Source organism: Octopus bimaculoides, chromosome 3 (assembly GCF_046866305.1).
Source record: "Octopus bimaculoides isolate indiv1 chromosome 3, ASM4686630v1, whole genome shotgun sequence".
In the NCBI taxonomy this organism is placed as follows: Eukaryota; Metazoa; Mollusca; class Cephalopoda; order Octopoda; family Octopodidae; genus Octopus; species Octopus bimaculoides.
Window position 1 is genome coordinate 17,904,653 of NC_142930.1, and position 13,238 is coordinate 17,917,890.

A 13,238-nucleotide genomic window follows, 5' to 3' on the forward strand; every position below is an offset into this window, starting at 1 on the left:
CGCTTTTACTTGTTTCAGTCATTTGACTGTGGCCATGCTGGAGCACCGCTTTTAGTCGAGAAAATCGACCCAGGACTTATTCTTTTGTAAGCCTGGTACTTATTCTATTAGTCTCTTTTTGCCGAACCGCTAATTTATATGTATATATAATTTTATTTTTATATATCTTTATTTTATTTTATTTATATATCTATATTTTATTTTATTTATTTGTTATTACATGACATGGCCAGGAGAGGAATGACAGTGTCTAGGATCCTTTTTTTTCAAGCAACCGAGATCGGTAAGAAGAAAAGTCATTCCCAGATCGAATATTTGAAACAGAGTTAACTGTACTCTAAAAATAAATAACTTCTTTTTCTTTCTTTTTTTATCACGCAAAGTCCAGATGATGTTAAACTGGACGACGGGTGAAGTTTTACGCCAAAAGTTCAGGATCACGTTAGCACGCAATTTCCGTCTACCAAATTTCGTCTGTGCAAGGTGTCGTGCAAGGGACTGGATCTGAAAAAAAAAACACGTCATTGTGAAGCGAACATTTTACCTACACATCGCTACCGCCTTTTTCCATTAGCAAGGGTCTTAAATCAACCTCAGTACATAACTGTTAATTATTTTACCAACACTAATTATGAAGGATCGGCGTTTATTAAAGATTTCTACTCGGAACGAACAAGAATGAAACTGGGACATAACTATAGATGTGTACTCCCACCCGACTTTGTTGCCTCATAACTTCCAGAAAAATGGATACATTTTAACGAAATTTTCAGTAAATACCGCTTAGATGCTGTGGATTCAGGGATTGTGGGAAAGAATTTTTCCGAGGGAGAGGAGTTTCGGAAAATTCACACGATCCGACTTTTTTCCCCCTCATAACTTTCAGGAAAATGGATATCTTTTAATGAAATTTTATACAAATACCTTTCAAACGGCATAGATTACGATTATAAAGAAATTTGTAGGGAAATTTTTTTTCGAGGGGGTGGGGAGAGGAGTTTCGGAAAAACGGAATATTGGATCAGGAAGACCAAATAACTTTGATAGGGTTCGGCCAGTATAGGCCCGGAACTACTGCGTTTTGACGGGGATTGTTTTTACATTTTTTTAACCACAGCTTTGGAAATTATGGTGGTGGGTGGCATCTTTATATGACAAAAAAAAAATTTTTTATGTTTTTTGTACAACCCCTACTCATCGTCCCACTCTGGACCGATTTTGGCCCTTTTTTTTTTTAAGCACTTCAAAACCATGAGACGAACTTTTTCGGTAAAAAAAATATTAAAAAAATTGTTTATATTTTCAGAGGTAAAAGTGAGTGATTGAAGGGAGATTTGGCTGTTGTTTCTAGCACATCCTAAGACAACTCTCCTCGTTTCTTTCTCACTCTCGAATGTGTTGATGTTTTCCAATATTTTTCTTCCTATAAATACATTTATCTGCTATAAAAACTAATTTGAAAAATTGATTTTTTTTTTTTTTTTTGCAACCTCACTCCTTGCTCCCGATTGTTTAAAACATTGGAGAGCCTGAGGTAATTGCAGGCGTTTATCCATTGGGATTTTTTTTAAAAAAGAGGTATGTAAAAGATAATTCATTTTAATAGTATACTTTTCGGTTAGAAAATTTTTTTTTTTTCTTACACATACACACACATACGACTTCGTTTGATTGAGGTGGGGATAAAAATATAAATTACATGGTTTTTTAAATTTTTTGTTTCTTTTGCTTATATTCCACCAATGGACCACGCGTGCGTTACTTTGGCAATATTGTTTCATAAAATGTGAACAATGGGAGGAAAATATTGAGAAAACATCCATATCACGCTGAAAGCACTCGTTCTCGTCCGATCACCGAAGTTAAGCAACATCGAGCCTAGTTAGTACTTAGATGGGTGACCGCTTGGGAAACCTAGGTGCTATAAGCATCCAATTTAACGGCGGTGCATCAACATGGCCGCAGCTTTCAGCTGGGATCTTTTTTAAAACGGGGGCCACATTTTTCATTAACGAAACACTTTGAAACTTGGAACACTGGTAGAATGTGTCATATAAAACATCTTTTTCTCTTAGTCTTCTTAAAAAAAAAAGAAATCCATAAATTATTCCATGTTAAAGTTGTCGTATTTCTGTAATTTCAACCAATCACTGACGTCCATTCAGCCGATATACATTAAGCGCCGACTACATAAACAAACGATTCTGAAACAATTAACTCTAACCCTAACCCTAACCCTAGGGTTAGGGTTAGGGTTAAAGCAAATTTAAAATGAAAAAAGCAAATAAAACGAAGAATCGTTTGTTTATGTAGTCGGCACTTAATGTATATCGGCTGAATGGACGTCAGTGATTGGTTGAAATTATCGAAATAAGACAATTTTTTACATGAAATAAATTCGAATACAAAAATATTTTTCTGTTCTATAACACAAAATAGATAAGTATACGAAGTTTGAAAGTCTTTCGGTACCAAAAACACTACGTAAAACATTAATGAAAAATGTGGCCCCCGTTTTAAAAAAGATCCTTCAGCTGAAACTATATAAAAAAAAATTCTAAAAAACATGGAGTAAAAATCAATCACTCACTTTTTCCTCTGAAAATATTTACAATTTTCTTTTTTTTTACCGAAAAGGTTCCTCCCGTGGTTTTTAAGCTAAAAAAGAATTGGCCAAAATTGGTCCGGATTGGAATGGTGAGGACGGAGGGAGGGGTAAACATTTTCAAAACTTTTCCATAAAAATACCCCCCCCCCCCCCCATTTCGAAGGCTGTAGTGAAATAAAAAAAATGGGAAACCTCCCCATCAAAACGAAGTAGTTCCAACTTATTTGGTCTTCCTGATCCGAAACTCCTCTCCACGCCCTCGCTCGGAAAAAAATTTCCCCACAAATTTCATTATAATCGTAATCTATGCTGTTTGAAAGGTATTTGTACAAAATTTCATCAAAAGATATCCATTTTCCTGAAAGTTATGAGGGAAAAAAGTCGGATCGTGTGAATTTTTCGAAACTCCCCTCACCATCCAGTCAAAAAAATTCTTTCCCATAAATCCCTATATACTTTGAATCCACACCATCTGAGCGGTATTTATTGAAAATTTCGTTAAAATGTATCCATTATTCTGGAAGTTATGAGACAACAAAGTCGGGTGGAGTATACATTTGTAGTTATGCCGAAACCATGCTGCACTCTTTGGTTTTTCATAAAAAAAAAAATATCTTAAAGATGAAATCTTATTTTTGTTCTTATAGTCATTTAAAATATATATGCATTAACTTCTTTTTTTTTTAATTTTGTAATGTCTAAATTTTCCGTAATACGTAGTTACTGCTAGTCCGTATTATTATTCTTCTATAAAGAACAATGACTCTTACATATAATATGTGAATTATGTCCCGTAGTTAATGCAGACGATGCACGTTATTTTAAAAAACTAAAATGGTCATTGTTTTGAATGCTATTCCCAGAGCTTACTTACAGTTAAATAACATTAGCCGGTGAGGGAGTCTCTACATGCTCACTCGAAATAGCAGCCAAATTCCCATCAAATTACACCTTATCAGTGTATTTTCAGACAATGTATCAAGGATAACGGTCCTTCTTCCTTCTCGAGTCATACATACTCATAGAGCCGGTTTCTGTAGCGTATTATATTCCTCTCTGGAAGGAACACCGGTCTATCGCAGGATTACTCATTTTTCCAGCTGAGTGGACTGGAGCAACGTGAAATGAAGTGTTTTAAATCCCTCGATTCCTGGATGCGTGGCCCGGTCCAGAAATCGAAACCACAATCTTGAGACCAATACCCTAACCCAGGAGTTTTCAACCATTTTTTTTACCTATTGACCCCTTTGGTTACTATTTTATTTTTCGGTGAACCCCCATAGCCATTCGATGTTTAAAAACAGTTTTATAGAAACTTCTTTCAAAATTCCTACATTGTTTTTCACGCATTAACTTGTGTAGGTCGAACTATGTAAAATGGTAGAGAAAGAAACCTGTTTCTTGCAATACATCTACAGCAAAATTCTTTCGCGGGTCCTTAAAATGCTATTGTTGATCCTGAATTTATTATTTTGTTGTGTGGATCCCCAGAAATTTTATATGGATTCTCAGGGACCATATGTATCCCGGTTGAGAACCACTGTCCTAACCACAAAGCCACATGCTTTCACAATGCAATGGTCAAAGCAGGAAGGCTTTGAGCATAGGTTTTTTTATTTATTTATTGAAGCTGAATTGAAGCTAAACTACTAACACTTCAATACTTGTTCACTGTGACTGACAATTAAGTGAACCCTTTGTTTACCTCGTGAGTATGACAAGACCAGTTGAGATTGATATTGTTAACTGTTCCTCTTTAAGCTGTCGCAAGCCGAACCAGCCGGAAAGATATGAAGAAGGAGCCAATTGCAAGAGGTTTGACGTTCTAGAAAGGAAGGAGTAGGAATAAAGGTGAATAAGAAGCCAGGAGTAGGGTGGATATAGCATAGGTAGTAAAGGTCACGTTTGTGGACCAAAGTCCAAAGAGTTAAGTAATATACGCAATGAATTTACTCCGAGAAACGGAGTTTTATTTATTAGAATATAAAAGTATTTTGTTTTGTTTGCTAAAATATTGGCAAACTCCCCCTCTTGATCACACCCACACACACAGTACATATATGTGTGTGTATGCATATAATATATATATATATATATAATATATAAAGGGCAAACGAATAATTATATTCTTGGGAATAGAAATTTCCCTCATGAATTCTTTTACACACTGGCTTCTTGATAAAATTCTTGTAAAAGAGTTTTATCCTTTTTTGAATTTATTTATCATATATATATATATATATATATATATATATATATATATATATATACATTCAGGGTGGGGCAGAGAGGACGGATGTTTTTAAATGGCTATTACTCAGCTCCAGGGGAAGGGACATATGTCTGACAGGTACCATTCGGTCCGTGGTGTCTTAGCATTTCTTTTCAGGTGAAACCATGGCGCTGTGAGCAATAGAACACCGTGTGTTTGCCTACAACAGTTAACACATCAGACAAGCTTTGATACGAAGTCCGAATCGCTCTGCTCGGAGGCATTCCACTGAATTTGGCATCGGTAATCGATCGGTAAAGCTTATTTTGTATGAAAACCTGAATTTCCACCTATACAAATTAGTTATTGGGCAACAGTTTAAACCATGGGACTATACACAGAGCAATGCTGGAGAGAGCGGAGGCCAACTTCCAAGAACGCCTTCAGAAATGCATCAATGAAAACGGACGCTACATGATGGATACTGTTTTCCACACTTGATTTTGACAAATACTAATTCAATACAAACACATTGATATCAATAAAATTTGTTTGCATCTAAAATCAATGATTTGTGCATTTTTCAAAAACGTCCGTCCTCTCTGCCACATCTATATATAAATATATATATATATATATATATATATATATATATATATATATATATATATATATATATACCAGCAGCTAAGCCTGGTTTCACCCGGTCGGTTTGGATGATGTGGCTGTAAAACCTGCTCTGTATAAGCGTTCGACTTCTTTGGGCACGCTTGCGTTAAAGAACAATTTTAGAATGGCTTTTTTCTGTCAAAACGCTAAAAATAACTGACCAGCAAAAAAATACACCAACCAAGATTGAACCAAATCAAAAAATAAACCCAAATACTAAGCGAACAAAGATGAATCATCCCATTTCCATTGCGCGCGCGCATGCACACACGCACCCAAGCACACACACACGCACACACACGCACATTCACATACTCCCCCTTTTACATACACACACATATATTCACACAGTTGAAACGCTGTTTGATTTATTTTTTCAGCGTACAATTTTCATCATCCCACTACCAAGTATGACATCACCCCCTTCCTTCCTTATTCATCTATCACCCCTTCCTTTCTCATTCATAAACAGAAGAGTATTGTTATAGTAGATTATCTCGGTAACCATGGGAGCTATGAAAAAATACAAAACCCAGCATCACCACCGGGTCATTCTACACATTTGTGTAATTTTTTGCGCAATTCCACCCAGCCGTTTGACTGTGAATCCCAAGACAAGAAAGAATAGCCAATGTCAAATTTATATATATAATACATGCATGTATACATCCCATACAGTCCCAAAACTGCCAACTAACGTACCTTAAAGAAGGCATAAATGTGAACCGCTCAGCATACCAAAAAGAAGACTATGCAGGCGTATGTTTCCCGAAGACTTCAAGATGAGACAATAATATCCATTTCAAATTTTGGCACAAAGCCAGCAATTTCGGAGGAGAGGTAAGTTGATTACCATCGACCCCAGTGCTTAACTGGTATTTTTTTTTTGTTGTTTTTTTTTTCTTTGATCCCCGACAAGATCGACCTTGGCGAAATTTGAACTGAGATTCTGCCAACTCGAGAATTCGATGAGACAGTAATATCCTTTCTACCTTAGGCACAAGGCTTGAAATTTGATGGGAGAGGGCCAGTCGATTAGATCGACTCCAGTGTGTAACTGGTATTTTTTTTTATTGACCTCCGAAAGGATGAACGGCTAAGTCGACCTCGGTGGAATTTGAACTCGGAATGTAGCGACGGGCGAAATACCGCTAAGCATTTTGCCCGGCGTGCTAACATTTCTGCCAGCTCACCGCCTTAATGAGACACTAATATCAACATGAAGTACAGCCTGTCTTACACACTCGACCGCTATATCACACTTCAAAGACTGCGCATTTGCAATCCAAGCGCAGGTTACTACGAAATACCTTGTAAACAAGAGACAATGAACCCTTGAGGTCCCAAGATGCAACTGAAACTAAATTTCCATGGAAGACATCACATTCGTGATCAGCAGCTGCCTCAAAATTTCATCGAAGTACTACTTCCCCGTGCGACGCGGCGCTTCTGACTGGCAGGTTCCTGGCTCAGCCGAAATACATTACTACACTTAACTGTAGTATTGAGTACTTTCTTCTGAATCACACTCGCACATCCGTTTAAACTAATGGATGTGTCAGTGTAAGTAATGTATGTGTGTGAGCGCAGCCCGTGCGTGCGTGCGTATGCATGTTACACCTAAATAACAAATTGCCTATTAAAGACCCCATGTCAACCTTGATGCACTAACGTAGCTAGTGGGTGAGCAAGGACGGTCCGCCCTGGGCGGCACTTTTAAAGGGGCGGTACTTTTGGGTCTGCTGTAGGTAATATGCAGTTTTATTTATTTATTATTTTTTTTTGAGGGGTCCGGAGGCGGCAAACAGAAGGGCCACCCCGGGCGGCACACACTCTAGCTGCGCTAGTGCTCTGATGGTGCAAACTTATGATCAAAGGCCATCCAGCCATATTCAGTATTGTCTTTTTTTGAACTACAATATCCAGTTGTGGTGATGATCTACGTATGTAGAAACACATGTGTGTGTGTGTGTGTTTGCGTGTGTATAGGGGGTTCCTATAAGGTTGTTATCCACCCCTGATTGGAACTCTCCCGTATGACTTGCTTTAACAGTTGCAATCAGCTGAATGCACATTGCCAGTGACCTTTGACATAATTACCCACACTCTGTGGTCAGGATTCTTTTTTTGGTTTGATGTCGGTATTGAAGGGATTACCAGACACCGGACAATACAGTGAGAGCAGCTTTCACTCACATCGTGGTATTCGATGCTGTGTACGTGTCTGTCGTGGTAAAATATGCCACTCCTTAACTGTTGCTTTGATTTCATCCGTAGCACGAGGTAATTATGTCATTATCTGTGAAATTCGGCAACTTACAAAGATCTTTAGATCAGGCAATACTTCACCGAGAGGAGATATAAGCTTCTGCTTATTCCTGTCTGAAGTATCGTCCGATACTTCAGACTTATCGTCCGATGAATTTACTTTGTTGACATTCTTCATCGACATAATTTTTATTCCTTTCAACCTTTCAGTCAAGTCCGCCTTTCTTCCAGTAACATACTGTCCATATAACCTTAAATATTTCTTTAACTCAGGCACAGTAAGTACTTCGATAGCTGAATCATCAAGCTGCTTCATATCCATAAGACGTAAAACAATAACAATGGCGTGGGTAGTCTGCGGAAGTTTAATTATCTACATGGAGCGTCGCCTAGCCAAGGGAGATAACCTACTTATAGGAAAGCCCTATAAACATGGATGAGGATTGGAATGGTGGTATCGACTGTGATAAGATGACGATGATGATGTGTTGAATCGTCTATATGAGCGAAGATGGTGTCGGTGAGATTAAAGCCAGTGATAAGGTGAATGAAAGTGACGGTGCGACTGCGTTTGGGCGTGGTGTGGTGTGGGCAGTGACAGAGGTATGTGGGTGGTAGTTGTGTGTTGTAATGGTCTGCTAGTTGACGCTCTGGGCGGGTGGGAAGCTATTACAGCAAGTGGAGCTGATGTGTGGAAGGGAAGGGGAGGGGTGGTGTAACTGGACATTTGGGTGTGGACGTGTTGTGGATGATAATGTGGTGGCGGGGGTGGGGGGTCTAGTTGAGAATGATGGTTAAAGGGTGTCTAGATTTAAATATATTGGGAGGAAAGGGAAATAAAGAGAGAGGGGAGGGAGAGATAGAGTGTGTGTCTGTGTGTCTGTGTGTCTGCTTATTTGTTTGTGTCTGTGGAGAGAGAGAGAGAGAAAGCGTCTGTATGTGTGTGTAAGAGAGTGTGTTATGTGTGAGAGAGAGTGTGTGTGTGTAAGAGAAAGAGAATGTGTGTGAGAGAGTGAGAGAAAGTTTGTGTGTGTGTGAGAGAGAGAGAGAGAGAAAATAATAAGACAAGCGACTTAGGTTGTTGGCATCCACTTGACACAGCAACCAATGTTGAGAGAGGAAACGAGTGACAGGAAAGGCACGTTGGCCGTCTTATCTTTTCTTCAGTTAATTTGAGAAAGGGAAGTAATACGCATAACTGTTACAGTACCTTCAAAACCTCATCAACTCGTAATTTTCATATTTCTTTATATGTATATATGTGTGGAAGTGTGTGGCTTAGTGGTTAGAACGTTGCACTCATGATCTTAAGACTGCGGTTTTGATTCCTGCACCAGGCGATGCGTGGTGTTCTTACTCCAAGCCCACTCCGTTGGCAAAATTTAGTAATCCTGCATCGAACGGATGTCCCGACTAGAGGGAAACCGCCTTTGTGAGGCTATGGCTCGGAAAGGATCGTTCTTCCTTTATTTTATCTGTGTGGGGAGGGGGTATTACAGGTATATGCGATGAATGCAGCAGCCATTAGTATTGATAGCCGATTATTTAAACTTCTTGGGACAGTGTGATATGCGCCAAATAAATCAACAGAAGGAAAAAAAGTTATTTCTCAGAGATCTTATTTATCCGGACAATTTGTCTCAGAGACGGTGTACAGAAATTATAATTAATAGTCGGCTGTTTTACGATAGTAAGACAAAGATAGTAATTATAACAGCAGCTATGTGCCTCCGACCAAGTGTCAGGTAGAAAAAAGAGTGGCATGTTAGAAAGAAAGACATGTTCATTTGCCGAAGCATCGGATAACAGAGAGAGGTGCTCCTTCTGCAAAGGGGCCGAATGAAAGAGTATTCAAAGGTACTTTTTAAATGGGCTGGTTATGCGACACTGGCTGTGATCTCACTTTACTTGCCGGGTCTTCTCACAGCATATGTCCAAAGGTCTCAGTCACTAGTCATTGCCTCTGTGAGGCCCAACGTTCGAAGGTCAGGCTTCACCACCTCATCCCATGTCTTCCTGAATCTCCCTCTTCCACAGGCTCCTTCCACTGTTAAGGAGTAACACTTCACACAGCTCTCCTCATCCATACGCAACACATGACCATACCAGCGCAGTTGTCTCTCTTGCACACCACATCTGATGCTTCTTATATCCAACATTTCTCTCAGGGCGCTTACACTCTGTCATGCGTGCACACTGACATTACACATTCAGTAGATCATACTAGCTTCATTTCTTTCAAGCCTGCGCATGTCTTCAGCTGTCACGGCCCACGTTTCACTGCCGTGTAGCATGGCAGTTCGCACACATGCATCATACAATATCTTTATATATCTTATTTCTGCTTTAATTCTCTTATTTCCCTCTATATTCTCTATCTCCTCCTTTTCCACAATAAATTCGAACTCAAATATTTTCTCACACCGCCTCTGATGAAGGAATATCCATAATATCCCAGAAACAGCTGTAAGACTATTTCATTATAGCTGTCCTGAAAACTCCTCACAGCTTTGGATTTGTTATCTCATTCTGTCTAATATATATAAGCATGCTAATACAAGACCCACATAAGACTACTCACTCGTATCATTATCGAACCAAGAGTTTAACCACGGTCTATCCATAGCACTTACATAGGGTTACCTGACACTTTTTGGGTTTTCTAGATACCAATACCTCTCATACCCTCGCTATATATATATATATATATATATATATATATATATATATATATGCCAGAGTAAGCACATAAATGTGAAACAATGTGAAAAAAATAGTACTCAAATACCGGAGGTAGAGTAATATGCTTATTAATAAAGCTGCAAAGACATCACAAAAATTGTTACTCAGAGTTTCACGTTCCCATTCGTCAGACAGTTTCTCAACCAAAACTACCCAATGAACGGGAACGTGAAACTCTGAGTGACAGTTTTTGTGATGTCTTTGCAGCTTTATTAATAAAGTATATATATATATATATATATGTGTGTGTGTGTGTGTGTGTGTGTGTGTGTGTGTGTGTGTGTGTGTGTGTATGCTTATATATATGTGTGTGTATGTGTGCCTCTGTGTGTGTGTGTGTGTGTGTGTGTGTGTGTGTGTGTGTGTGTGTGTGTGTGTGTGTGTGTGTGTGTGCAGGTATACATACATACGTATAATTATTGATGCACATGAAAATCTCATAAAACTTAGATGCTCAGACAAAAAAAAATGTATAAAGCCAAAACGCACTCTACAAATCCAATTTGTAAGTGGAACAGTAAAGATATCCAAAACTTTGCTAAAGTTCAATATGTAACATATCATATTTATTATTCAATTTCCAGCAACGGAGTTTGCCTCCAACAGGTCAGAGCTCTACCAGTGTTACGCCAGTTATCCATGGCAGCACATGAAACAGATAGGTATGTGAGTGAAATTATCCTTTTAGGCATGTCCTTTTACATCCCACATGCAGCAAAAATTCGATGTCCCAAGTCCTCAGATTAGTAACCCTCCAGGCAAAAAGACAAGGCCTACACAGCCTGGATGGATGGACGGATGGATGGATGGATGGATGGATGGATGATATTAAAGCTTTTGAGACAAAAAGTTATGTAGAGATAACAATAAATTTACATATCTCAGTATTTCATTCTTTTCCCTTGAGCTAGAGGCAGGTGCCTATGGATGTTACGTTAGCAGCTCATTTACTCCATTGCACATCCTTAATGCTGCGATGGTGATGAGATTTACTTAATTCGTAGCTGAATGAAATAAAGAAAATTATATTTTCAACCAATGGCTTTTGAGATGTTGGTAGGTGCAGATCATTGACAAAGAGGTTTCTGACTTTGTTAACGTCCTGCCCCTCTGAAGTAGCAGATAATGTTCGGGAAGGTACCTGGCTGATCTAGCTCCTCAGCCTTGCTGTCACTTGTGATAATACCATGAATGTTTTGGAATGTCTCAGAAGATTTTAAAGTGGGATGCCCTAGCAATATGAATAATTGATCAAGTGAGCATACCTCTTTTCTTTATCTCCTACCCCATCTCTTCCTCTCTCTCTCTTTCCAGCTCTCTCCCCTCTCTCTCTCTCTCTCTCTCTCTCTCTCTCTCTCTCTCTCTTTCTCTCTCTCTCTCTCTCTCTCTCTCTCTCTCTTTATTCTTAGATCTTTTTCTTTTTTCCAATCAACTGCTGTAAATTTTCCTTTATTTCCCACGTGCCACGAGAAGTGTAAACTTCTTCTGGTATAAGTGGTACTAGAATTCAAAGTAGTTAAATAGTATGGGTTCTAAAAAGGGTAATAAAAATACACTTTTAAAATGAATATTTGTTCATGAATGGAAAAAATAACAAATTTCAAATTACAGCATATTAAAATAAAATTTATGTAAATTCATAATTGAAGTGCACTGATTCTGTGTCTGTGTTGTAGAAAATAGTGTGTACATATATTCATGTTTGCAAAGTCAATGGCGTGGTACTTGAGTTATAGAAAATTCATGAATTATTCATGAATTACAGTTCCCTTCTACGTCCACGAACAATATGACCGAGAAGAATTATCACTTAGAAAAATACTGAGAAAATACAGGTGTTGGACAAAATAATGGAAACACCATTTTTTATTTAACTATTCTTTTATTGTCAATACGATGGATTCAGAACTGTTCTAGTTCGTATATATGTGTTCATATGCATTATATATATCTTGTACTTCGTGATATGGCCCTCTGTTTTTCTCTTTCCATTTTATCAGATATTTATATTTAGATAAGTTAAAATGCGCGACCTATCTAATTTCCAAAGAGGACAATTGTTGAAGCGCGGATGGAGTCACTAAATCGACTGAATTTTTTAATGTTTCAAGAGGTCCAGTTTCTAAAATCATGTTGGCATTTTAATACCAAGGTAAAATCAGTTCAGACAAGCATAATTCTGGACAGGGAGCTAAGCTCATAGAGAGTGACTAGAGAATAGTGACATTTACTATGTCTAAAGACCATCAAAATACAACAGTAAAGCCACCATTTTGCCAACCAAAACTATTCATCAATGAGCTCTCTACAGTTGGATACCATGGGAGGGCTAGAATTGCTAAATTTCTCCTGCATCCCATCAACATTGACAGGCAGAAAAAAACGGCGTCTAACAATTAGAAGAAGATTATGGTTCAATGGTACAATGTAATCTCTTTCTGATAAATTACGAAGGGGTGTTGCAAAGTTCTTGACTTTATGTAAAAGAAAACACAGGAGGATCAGTTAATTATGATTTTTTTTATTTTACATGTTCTCTTCTCAGATTCACACACATATTGCAGAAGTTCTTCAGTTTTACTAAGTCCTGTAAAAGAACTTGGAAGGTTGTGCCTCCAGCTAGGCCTTTCGCAAAACCCTTAAAGCCAGGAGATTTTCAGCACCCCCTCATACCGTTCACCCATTTTCCAACTTCGGGGCGAGCCTGTGCCTGGAGACAACTCAAAGAAGCATTCAGTC

General features: G+C 38.3%; 1 pseudogene; it reads left to right on the forward strand.

Moving 5' to 3' along the window:
- The first annotated feature begins 1,811 nt into the window (after positions 1-1,811).
- On the forward strand, positions 1,812-1,930 carry LOC149136463 (5S ribosomal RNA; annotated as a pseudogene).
- Positions 1,931-13,238: the final 11,308 nt, after the last annotated feature.